The following is a 10,670-nucleotide window of genomic DNA, read 5'->3' on the forward strand; positions in this document are numbered from 1 at the left end:
TAAATGAGACATGGTTCCAGCACAATAGCAATTTGAGAGACATATACCATAAAAATTGCAAGCATTTTTCGAAAATAACACCCTCCCAACTCAGATAGTAGGGGTCCCAAAAAACCGTCGATCGACAGGCGGCAACTAACGACCTCGTCGATTTATGTCCTCATTGGCGGCGGAATTAAATTGAAAACCGCTCGTTTGCGCGACAGATTGATCGGGGTCTTTTAATTTCTTCCCCCCACCCCCTTTACACGACTGACAAAAAAAGGAGTGTGATGTTTTCAGGGTTCATGGATTTATGCATATGTAATATGTCAAATCATAAAATGATTTATTCAAAATCTCTAGGTATATAATATAAAAATGAATCGCTAAATGTGTTGCTGATCGCAAATTTCGAGAACAGCTGAACCGATTTCGCTAATTCTTTTTTCATAATATTCATTGAAGTACGGGTATGGTTCTTACGGAGAGAAAGATTTAAAAAAAATCCTGAAAAAGAATCGATTGTTAGGCGGTACAAAGTTCGCCGGGGCAGCTGGTAGGTAATAAATTTCACTTTTCGATTGTCAGTTGTTGGATTTGTAAGATATAGTGCTGATAATTTTTACACAAACTTAAAAATAAGGCTACGAGGGTTCCAAACGCGCCCAGGTCTGAGAAGAGCCCACAAAAAACTCAGCCGGGCATTTTTTTGTTTGCGAGTTTCTTTATTCCATCATGACTTCTAAATGCCTGAACTATTAGATGTATGGGGTATCGTTGGAAGTTGGATTCCCAAGCTAGCCACTACCCAAACTATGACTACGTCCAGTCTGCCAAGACTGTAGCATCTAAAGAGGTAAAATAGGTTAACTGTCAGCATCCAACATGTCGGCGCGTCTGTAGACGCTTTGTCACACACGTCGTCGGCTAGACAAAAGTAGTAAACGCTTGTGTGAACATCAAAGGGCTCCTCGTGTAAAGCCGCCTCTATCGCGACGTAGCGGTGTGTGCGCTACTTTGATTCATCTAACTTGAACGTGAAGCCGGGGTTGTCACTTACGCAAAAAGTAAAAAAAACGTATTTTTCCCATCAACTAGGCGTTAAATAAAAATGTTAAATTTTGAGGTTTTGTAGGGTTCCGTACCTCAAAAGGAAAAATAAACCCTTATAGGATCACTCCGGATCAGGAGAAAATCCGAAAACCGTGAATTTGTAAACAAAAAAAAAATTGAATATATTCAACAAATAATTAGTGTTTCCAGCTTTCAAAGTAAGATTACTTTACCAAGTGGGATCTTCTTTCTTCGCTCTGGGCTGGTTTCCGCACTAAAAACGTTTCCGTCTGTTGTGCGTGGAACCAAGTGGGATATCATATGAAAAGGCTTTGCCTGTAGATTCTAAAACAGATTTTTATTTGTTTTTACGCATAATAGTTTTTGATTTATCCTGCAAAATGTCGGAATAAATTTTTTTTACAAAAAAAATAAAAACCGACTTCGATACACAAACACTAAAAATTGAAAAATAATTTAATTTATTACCGAATATATTATGTATACATGAGTTGATATAGTTCCATAATAATATTTTTTGGTGCCGGTGCCAATTAGCTTCAGCTGCGCGAATCGTCTAGACTTAGAATTTTTATGAGACTCCACAATGGCACCTCATTGGCACCTCATTTACACTGATCGCGAGCAATTTACTCTTATCCGTTGAGGAGTTCCATTATCTATCTTCGAAGATGTTCATCAGATCTTCACCAAATTTAAATGGGACCAACTTTGAAGTATACCCTTTCAAACAAAAAGAATTTTCAAAATCGGTCCAGGCGTCTTCGAGTAATCGGGGAACATACATAAAAAAAAAAGATTCCGACGAATTGAGAACCTTCTCCTTTTTTGAAGTCGGTTAAAAATACGACTATAGCACACTCTCGGTGCGCGACTCTGACTCGCACTTGATCGGTTTTTTTCTTAAAATTTGTTTGAGAAAAAAATGTACCTGCAATAGAATAAAATTTAATTGATTGCAATAAATTGACAACCCTATGTCAAAGCTTTTTCTTGCCTATGAAAGCTTAATGTTTTTTCTATTCTTCTATTTTTTTCCGTAAAATTACATTCGAGATACAATATAGCTTTATTTGATCGACTGAATTTAAGCTTTCTGTAAGTTTTGGCTTATTTCATTTTTTCAACCTAAAGCAGCCACCCTAAGGTGTATACTCGGAAAAGTGAATCCATCTATCCATTTTAAGGATTTTTTACATTATTTTCTAGTCTGGGGTGGATAGTCGGAGTCTATGTTTCCGAGTATATACATCCTGGCAAGGTGTACCTATACTCGGAAAGGGTGATCCTGGGTGACTGTTTCAGGGTGGATACACGGAATCAACGGCTTGCGAAGCTGAAGTGGCAATGGGCAGGGCACATAGTTCGTACAATCGATAGACGTTGGTGTCCCAAGGTGCTGGAATGGCGACCTCGCACCGGAAGACGCAGCGTTGGAAAACCCCCCACTAGGTGGACGGACGACATCAGACGAGTCGCAGGGAGCCGCTGGATCCAGGCGGCTCAAGACCGTGGCGTGTGGAAGTCCCTACAAGAGACCCATGTCCAGCAGTGGACGTCTATTGGTTGATGATGATGATGATGATGACACGGAATAAGCGCAATGAACTAAATAAGTAGATACGTATAGAAGGGCTATTTCAAATAAAACACGTTTTACAAAGAAATAATTAGGTAATGTTATATAAAAAATATTATATGACAACTTGAGACTATCAATGCATACTCACAGGCTAACTCGTAGTATGTATCGTAAATGCGTAATCTAAAATTTTTAAATAGTAGGAATAGTTAAACTAAGACCTTTGCATAAAATCTATAGTTAAATTAATTGCTTAATAAACTAAAAGTACAATTCTTATAATTAACTAACAATAGTACCTATCAATTTCAAAATATAAACTTAACATTTAATGATTCATTAGGTGTTTTTAACACGTTGTTACAAAGACGAGTTCAACAGCGAATTCAGCGACGAATACAACATCAACATCAGTTAAGGTGTATAGGAAGTAACTAACATCCCTTCCAATTTGGCTTTATTAAAAAGGGCAACTTCGATCGTCACTTTATGTTACTACGCCTTTACACCTAGATTACTTCTCGTAAATCAAGGTAGTCTCAGGGCTTATCTAGGGGAACGTATTACCTAATAATATACCTAAGATGTGAAAGCTGTGGTAGCCTAGTGGTTAGGACGTCCGCCTTCTAATCGGAGGTCGGGAGTTCGATCCCGGGCACGCACCACTAACTTTTCGGAATTATGTGCGTTTAAATTAATTAAATATCACTTGCTTTAACGTTGAAGGACAACATCGTGAGGAAACCTGCAAGCCTGAGAGTTCTCCATAATGGTCTCAAAGGTGTGTGAAGTCTACCAATCCGCACATGGCCAGCGTGGTAGACTATTGCCAAAACCCTTCTCACTCTGAGAGCCTCAGCCTGAGAGAGAAAATTTCAGCCCGATCCGTCTAGTAGTTTGAGCTGTGCGTTGATAGATCAGTCAGTCAGTCAGTCACATTTTCCTTTTATATAATTAGAGCCGCGCTATCCCGTACGGGGTTAGCGCGGGGGTTGTGCAGGACATCCCCACCCCGATTGCCACCTCGACCTGTCGCGTACTACAGGTATATTTAACGAGACCATGTGAACTGCTGCAATTGAATTTTTTTTTAACCGACTTCAAAAAAAGGAGGAGGTTCTCAATTCGTCGGAATCTTTTTTTATTTATTTTTTATTTTTTTATTTTTTATGTATGTTCCCCGATTACTCGAAGACGCCTGGACCGATTTTGAAAATTCTTTTTTTGTTTGAAAGGGTATACTTCAAAGTTGGTCCCATTTAAATTTGGTGAAGATCTGATGAACATCTTTGAAGATAGATACTGGAACTCCTCAACGGATAAGAGTAAATTGCTCGCGATCAGTGTAATAGCTTAGTAAACAGTAGATTTTTAACCAGTCATAGCATAATTCCATGGGACCACTAAAAATTGTGAAATAAAATTTTTTTACAAAAAAAATAAAAACCGACTTAGATACACAAACACTAAAAATTGAAAAATAATTTAATTTATTACCGAATATATTATGTATACAAGAGTTAATATAGTTCCATAATAATATTTCTTGGGGTCGGTGCCAATGAGGTGCCATTGTGGAGTCTCATAAAAATATGAAGTCTAGACGATTCGCGCAGCTAAAGCTAATTGGCACCGGCACCAAAAAGTATTATTATGGAACTATATTAACTCTTGTATACATAATAATATATTCGGTAATAAATTAAATTATTTTTCAATTTTTAGTGTTTGTGTATCGAAGTCGGTTTTTATTTTTTTTGTAATTTTTTTTTATTATATTACACCTACTCTAAAAGTGATTGAAGCATAGGTCAACCGTCAACCAGACCCTACGCGTGGACTACAGGCACTACAGGTGCTGATTTCCCTTGCGGCCGTATGGGTCGCACTACGCAATACCATGCGATTGGATAATAATTGCGTCACGTAAAATTGGACTTTATGGACTGTTGCTTTTTTGAATATTGGATGAAGTAAAAATATAGGTTTTTTTATTTTTTAATTTTTTTTAATTCAGATACAAGTTAGCCCTTGACTGCAATCTCACCTGGTGGTAAGTGATGATGCAGTCTAAGATGATAGCGGGCTAACCTGGAAGGGGTATGGCAGTTTTTATTAAACCCATACCCCTTTGGTTTCTACACGGCATCGTACCGGAACGCTAAATCGCTTGGCGGCACGGCTTTGCCGGTAGGGTGGTAACTAGCCACGGCCGAAGCCTCCCACCAGACCAGACCAGAAATTTAGAAATTATAAAATTCCAAACCCCTGCCAGGAATCGAACCCGGTATTTGGTACCTATCAGTTGTTTCCCACGACTTCGTTTGCGTGGATTTAGGATTTAGGTATCTAAGTATTTTTCCCTTGGAATTATTCCAGATTCTTTCAAGTGCTGGTACAATAGCTACCTACTAGAGGAATCATCATCATCATCTTCATCATATCAGCTTGCAGACGTCTTACGCACAGAGATTACTGATATCCTGGAGACGGACATAGGATACTTTTATCTAAGGAAATCAAAGAATTAAAAAAATTATACAAATAATAAGCCGGTGTGTGATATATGTGTATAATGGAAATCACTCACAAACACGATCATCGATTCTCACGATAGTTTAATTACAAAAAAAATAAAAACCGACTTCGATACACAAACACTAAAAATTGAAAAATAATTTAATTTATTACCGAATATATTATGTATACAAGAGTTAATATAGTTCCATAATAATACTTTTTGGTGCCGGTGCCAATTAGCTTTAGCTGCGCGAATCGTCTAGACTTCATATTTTTATGGGACTCCACCATGGCACCTCATTGGCACCGACCCCAAAAAATATTATTATGGAACTATATTAACTCTTGTATACATAATATATTCGGTAATAAATTAAATTATTTTTCAATTTTTAGTGTTTGTGTAACGAAGTCGGTTTTTATTTTTTTTGTAAAAAAATTTTATTTCACAATTTTTAGTGGCCCCATGGAATTATGCTATGACTGGTTAAAAGTCTCCTGTTTACTAAGCTATTACACTGATCGCGAGCAATTTACTCTTATCCGTTGAGGAGTTCCAGTATCTATCTTCGAAGATGTTCATCAGATCTTCACCAAATTGAAATGGGACCATTTTTGAAGTATACCCTTTCAAACAAAAAAAGAATTTTCAAAATCGGTCTAGGCGTTTTCGAGTAATCGGGGAACATACATAAAAAATAAAAAAAAATAAAAAAAAAAAAGATTCCGACGAATTGAGAACCTCCTCCTTTTTTTGAAGTCGGTTAAAAACAGTTTAAACGCTAAAATTCAATAAATATAATATACCTACGTCATAACAGCTATCATCATCATCATCAGCAACCCATCAACGGCTCACTACTGAGCGCAAGTCTCCTCTCAGAGAAGGGTTGTAGACCATAGTCCAACACGCTGGCCCAATGCGAATTGACGGACTTCACACACCTTCGAGAACTTTTTTTTATGTGGAACTCTCAGATATGCAGGTTTCCTTCACCGTTGAAGCGAGTGATATTTAATTACATAAACGCAAAGTCAGAGGTGCGTGCCCGGGATTGAACCTGCGACTCCCGAATAGGAGGCCACAGCCCTAACCACTAGGCTATCACTGCTTATAGTAATAACAGCTATATTCATGCCATATTATTATTTCAGCCCGATCCGTTGAGTAGTTTGAGCTGTGCGTTGATAGATCAGTCAGTCAGTCACATTTTCTTTACCCGACTACGGCAAAGCCAAAAGGAAGGGTTATGAATATGATTAATATATATTTAAAGAGCGTAATGTATAATTAAATTTGATATTGATAAGTTTGTATAGAAGCAGGCATTATTTTGCAAAAATTCATGATATACAATGAACCAAAAGCTTAATTATTGTTAAATGATTAGTGTCATCATCATCATGATGATGATGATCTTGTATCTAAAAAAAAATTATCAACCCATCACCGGCTCACTACAGAGCACGGGTCTCCTCTCAGAATGAGAAGGGTTTTGGCCATAGTCTACCACGCTGGCCAAGTGCGGATTGGCAGACTTCACACACCTTTGAGAACATAATGGAGAACTCTCAGGCATGCAGGTTTCCTCACGATGTTTTCCTTCACCGTTAAAGCAAGTGATATTTTAATTACTTAAAAACGCACATAACTCCGAAAAGTTAGAGGTGCGTGCCCGGGATCGAACCCCCGACCTCCGATTGGAAGGGAGGGATTGAAATATTTGTCGGGAGAAAAACACTTTATTCAGGTTTCATTATCTTTTTTTTGTATTCAAAACAATTGTGAGTATCTATACCTATAAATATCTGGGCTAGACTCTAACATACTATGACTAATTATGAGAATCTAGCTGCTAGATATCTATATCCATTTTCCCTATTTCTGATTACAGGGACCGATACTACAATTAGTATTAGAAAAGGAGAAAAATAAACAAGTCTTACTCCGCCATTGATTTGGCAGGCTTTCTCACTAAACGACGTTGTCTTCCAAGTAGCATTAGATAGATCTTTAATACCTGCTACTAGTTTCTCAGTCGCTATCTTAGCTTCTGGCGAAAGTGTCAGGGTTTTCCCTAGTTTCCACGCCCATACTGTAAACATGTTCATTCAAGGTGAGAATATAAATAAGGGTTCACACTCGCGAGCTGAGCGGCTCACGACTCGCTCAGCAGTTGTACAGTGCCCGGCAAACAACTTGGACGCGATTGGCTGGCGAATGGCGGGTGAAGGCGATTGGTTGATCAGTCGGCGCGAGTACACGCGATTGGCTGCTATGTTGGCTTTCGCTTCACGGATTCGTCAACTTTCTCCCACTACGCTGTTTCAGGTCTAAGTTGTTTAAATCAGGCACTATACGAGTCGGCTCAACCTTATATATTTTGTTGCAAACCAACCAGTGTTCATACTTTTGCATTCACTCGCAATGACTTAATCCTATTGTTATTGCTAATGACAATATCAAGTGGAAACACGCCAGTTAATATTGAATGCACTATACAATGGTAAGTGCTTGTTATCATCACGTTGTGTGCATTGAATAAATTCATTTTGTTTTTCTTTATATATTTTATTCATCATTTCTTTATAATAAATATAATATATATTATCTGTGAATTGAGCGGCTCATGAGCCACTCAGGTCGCAGATGTGGATCTTCATTTATAAAAGTCAGCTTGAAAACTGAAGCTAAGGCTCAACGCATACCAACAGATTGGAGCGGAGTTGAGGTGCAGCGTCTTTTTTGATTAAACTCTATTTTTGAAGTTTTTACTAAAAAAGGTGTGTTGAGAGTGGCAGACCAGAAACAGAGAAGATTTTGGTGGAAAAAATATCATATTTTAAATATACTTATGTTAAATAGGCAGATCTTAGCAAGCCGGGAAGGAATCCCGCCTCTACACAGTCTCTGTGGTGGTTACCTGAACTCGTGTTCCCATCCTTATTCTGACAACTGTACAATACCATACTTTCGTGTCCATAATTAGTTACTGGCATTACCACATAATCGTAAGAATTGCCATCTGCAAAAAAAATATTAAAAGTGAGATTGCAATTAAGGATTATAACTTGCAAATATAGTAAAGTTTAAGCAAAGTCAAAGTTTGCTGTATAGATTTCAGCCTCAGTAGCTTACGCACTAACTCCGACTTCCGTCATCCGTGAAAATACGTATCTGTGCTTCAGATTCAAACCGGACGTACTATTACGAACACATGTCAAAGGTGTCCGCTGAATAGCTTGGATTTTGATCAGAGATCGGGTTAGTGCATCAGCAATATCCGAGTTCGGTCCGAGTTTTTTATTTCCGTATTTTCACGGACTCGGATCAGAGGAGTGCGTAACCACTCTAAAGGTGGTAACATGATTTTCTTACGCCGACACGCACGTGCGCACATAGTCGGTAACGCGTCCATAGGCGTTCGATGCGTGTTCGTGCGCGTGCGTAGGTGTGGAACTGCCTTAAGAATCTAAGCACTTACCAGTAAACGTAAAGTTCAGTACACCATAAGCAGTCTTACTTAACGAAACGGAGGCATTCCTGTAGACTACACTACCAGCAGCCACTTCCGTGCTAGAGAACTCAAGTCCAAAAAGAGTTTGAATTGACAAGACGACGGTGAAGGTGGTGGTGGAACAGTCACCAGTCTCAAGGGTGTTCTTGACTCTTTCTAGTTGGTACCATGTTCCTGCTATCTACAACATTAGGTAGATAATTTGTTTTTTTTTAATTTATAGCCTAGCGCTCGGCTGCAATCAAACCTGGTGGCAAGTGATGATGCAGCCTAAGATGGAGCGCGCTTGCCTAGAAGATGCCTATTCACTCTTGTCTTGAAGGTACCCATATATTAATTCGCTGGGAAAACTGATGCTGGAAGGGTGTTCCAAAGGTCTTGAATTATCTCTTTGTTTAAGAATAGAGTTTAATAACGCCTAAAAAAAGAAACTTTAACCCTACAATGTTAAAACGAGACAGATGTTAGATATCTCTCACATAAATCTGTCTCGTTTTAACTCAATCTTATGTCTTAGCAAAGTCAAAGTAGGTATACGCTTTATACATAGATCTCAGCCTAAGGGTGAAATCTATAGAGTGCACTCTGACTTTGCTAAGACTTAAGACTGAGTTAAAACGAGACAGATGTATGTCTCTCACATAATTCTGTCTCGTTTTAACTCAATCAATCTTAAGTCTTAGCAAAGTCAAAGTACGCTCTATAGATCTCAGCCTAAGATCTTAGAGGGGGTGGCCTTCCAACATCAATGCATGAGACCCTGTAAGGGTATGGCAAAAAAATATAGATATAGAATAGATAGAAAAATTGCTACATTAAAATTCACATAAGTATAACTTTAGTTTTTTGACATTTGTGATACTATATTTGTATTTTTTTTTGTGACTAAGTATTTAATGTGACTAATTTTATCAAAACTATGTACACGTTGTTAGGTATATCATAACATATTGCATGCTAATAGGCAGAATTTGGCAGTACCTTTTTGTTTTTGTAACATCTCCACTGTTTACCCAGATTCCCAATAAAGAAATTTGAATTGAATTTAATTTAGTACAAAATGTACTTACACTTGTCACATCGAAATATGCCTTTATTAATCCTGTAAAATTACAGGCTTTATCAAGAGTGAGCTGCGCGCGCGCAGTTGACAAAAGCAAAACAATAACCACCTTGAACATTTTTCTAGTTCAAAACAATAATTAAATTGCACTGATAATTGCTACACCGTCATAAGCTCATAGGTACATTGAGTCTTTATAGTACAATCTACCTATTGCCAGTTACCACTTATGGGGTTTTAAAGGTTCCAGTACACAATAGCCCAAATTAGTCAGTGTGTTCGGCAAGTACCGGCCAATGGTGTCCATTCTGATGACTCTCTTTAAACTATATTTAGAGTAAATATCCGTATCCCTTTCTTTTTGATTTAACTAAAAAAGTACGGATAATGAATTTTAAATAGACTTAAAATTTTAGCGCAACCTACGTTACAAACACTGTGCTAAAGACCTAAACGTCACTAAAGTCACAGGCATCCTAGTTTTAAATTTAGTTTGTCTTTCCTTTTCTTATTACATTGGTAAGAAAAAGTTGCGAATGCACTAAAATTAGCCTTCAAAATCAGTCATTTAGTCATTTATTATTCTTGCATTCCAATATTGATAAATTATTAATATATATTATTACAATATTGAAGCCCCGTTGGGGCACAGCAATTTTAGTAGGGAGACGGCGCCAATTAATCCAGTACCAATTTCCATAATATGTTTGTATGATATCGCACAAAACACGACCAGCCTGCAAGTGTTTTCTAAGTGTAGAGAACACAACTTTATCTACTGAGAGTTTCTGGTACAACAGGACTGCATCTGCTTGGAATTTGGAAAACATCCCACAGCAACTCTTTGATTTCTCGGAATGAAATATAAACTCATGTGCGGCTCCGGGATGCAAGCTGTCTCTGTACCAAATTTCGTCAGACTCAGTTAAAT

The 10,670-nt window shown here is 37.9% G+C and overlaps 1 long non-coding RNA gene across 1 annotated transcript; it reads right to left on the minus strand.

Moving 5' to 3' along the window:
- Positions 1–6,870: 6,870 nt before the first annotated feature.
- On the minus strand, positions 6,871–9,950 carry LOC117987473 (uncharacterized). The gene is made up of 4 exons (XR_011237500.1): positions 9,747–9,950; positions 8,644–8,857; positions 8,083–8,184; positions 6,871–7,254 (listed from the first exon to the last, which is right to left on the minus strand). It is a non-coding gene; the product is annotated as an uncharacterized lncRNA (long non-coding RNA).
- Between the last annotated feature and the right edge of the window lie 720 nt (positions 9,951–10,670).

The sequence above is a fragment of the Maniola hyperantus genome, chromosome 13 (assembly GCF_902806685.2).
Source record: "Maniola hyperantus chromosome 13, iAphHyp1.2, whole genome shotgun sequence".
Classification (NCBI taxonomy): Eukaryota; Metazoa; Arthropoda; class Insecta; order Lepidoptera; family Nymphalidae; genus Maniola; species Maniola hyperantus.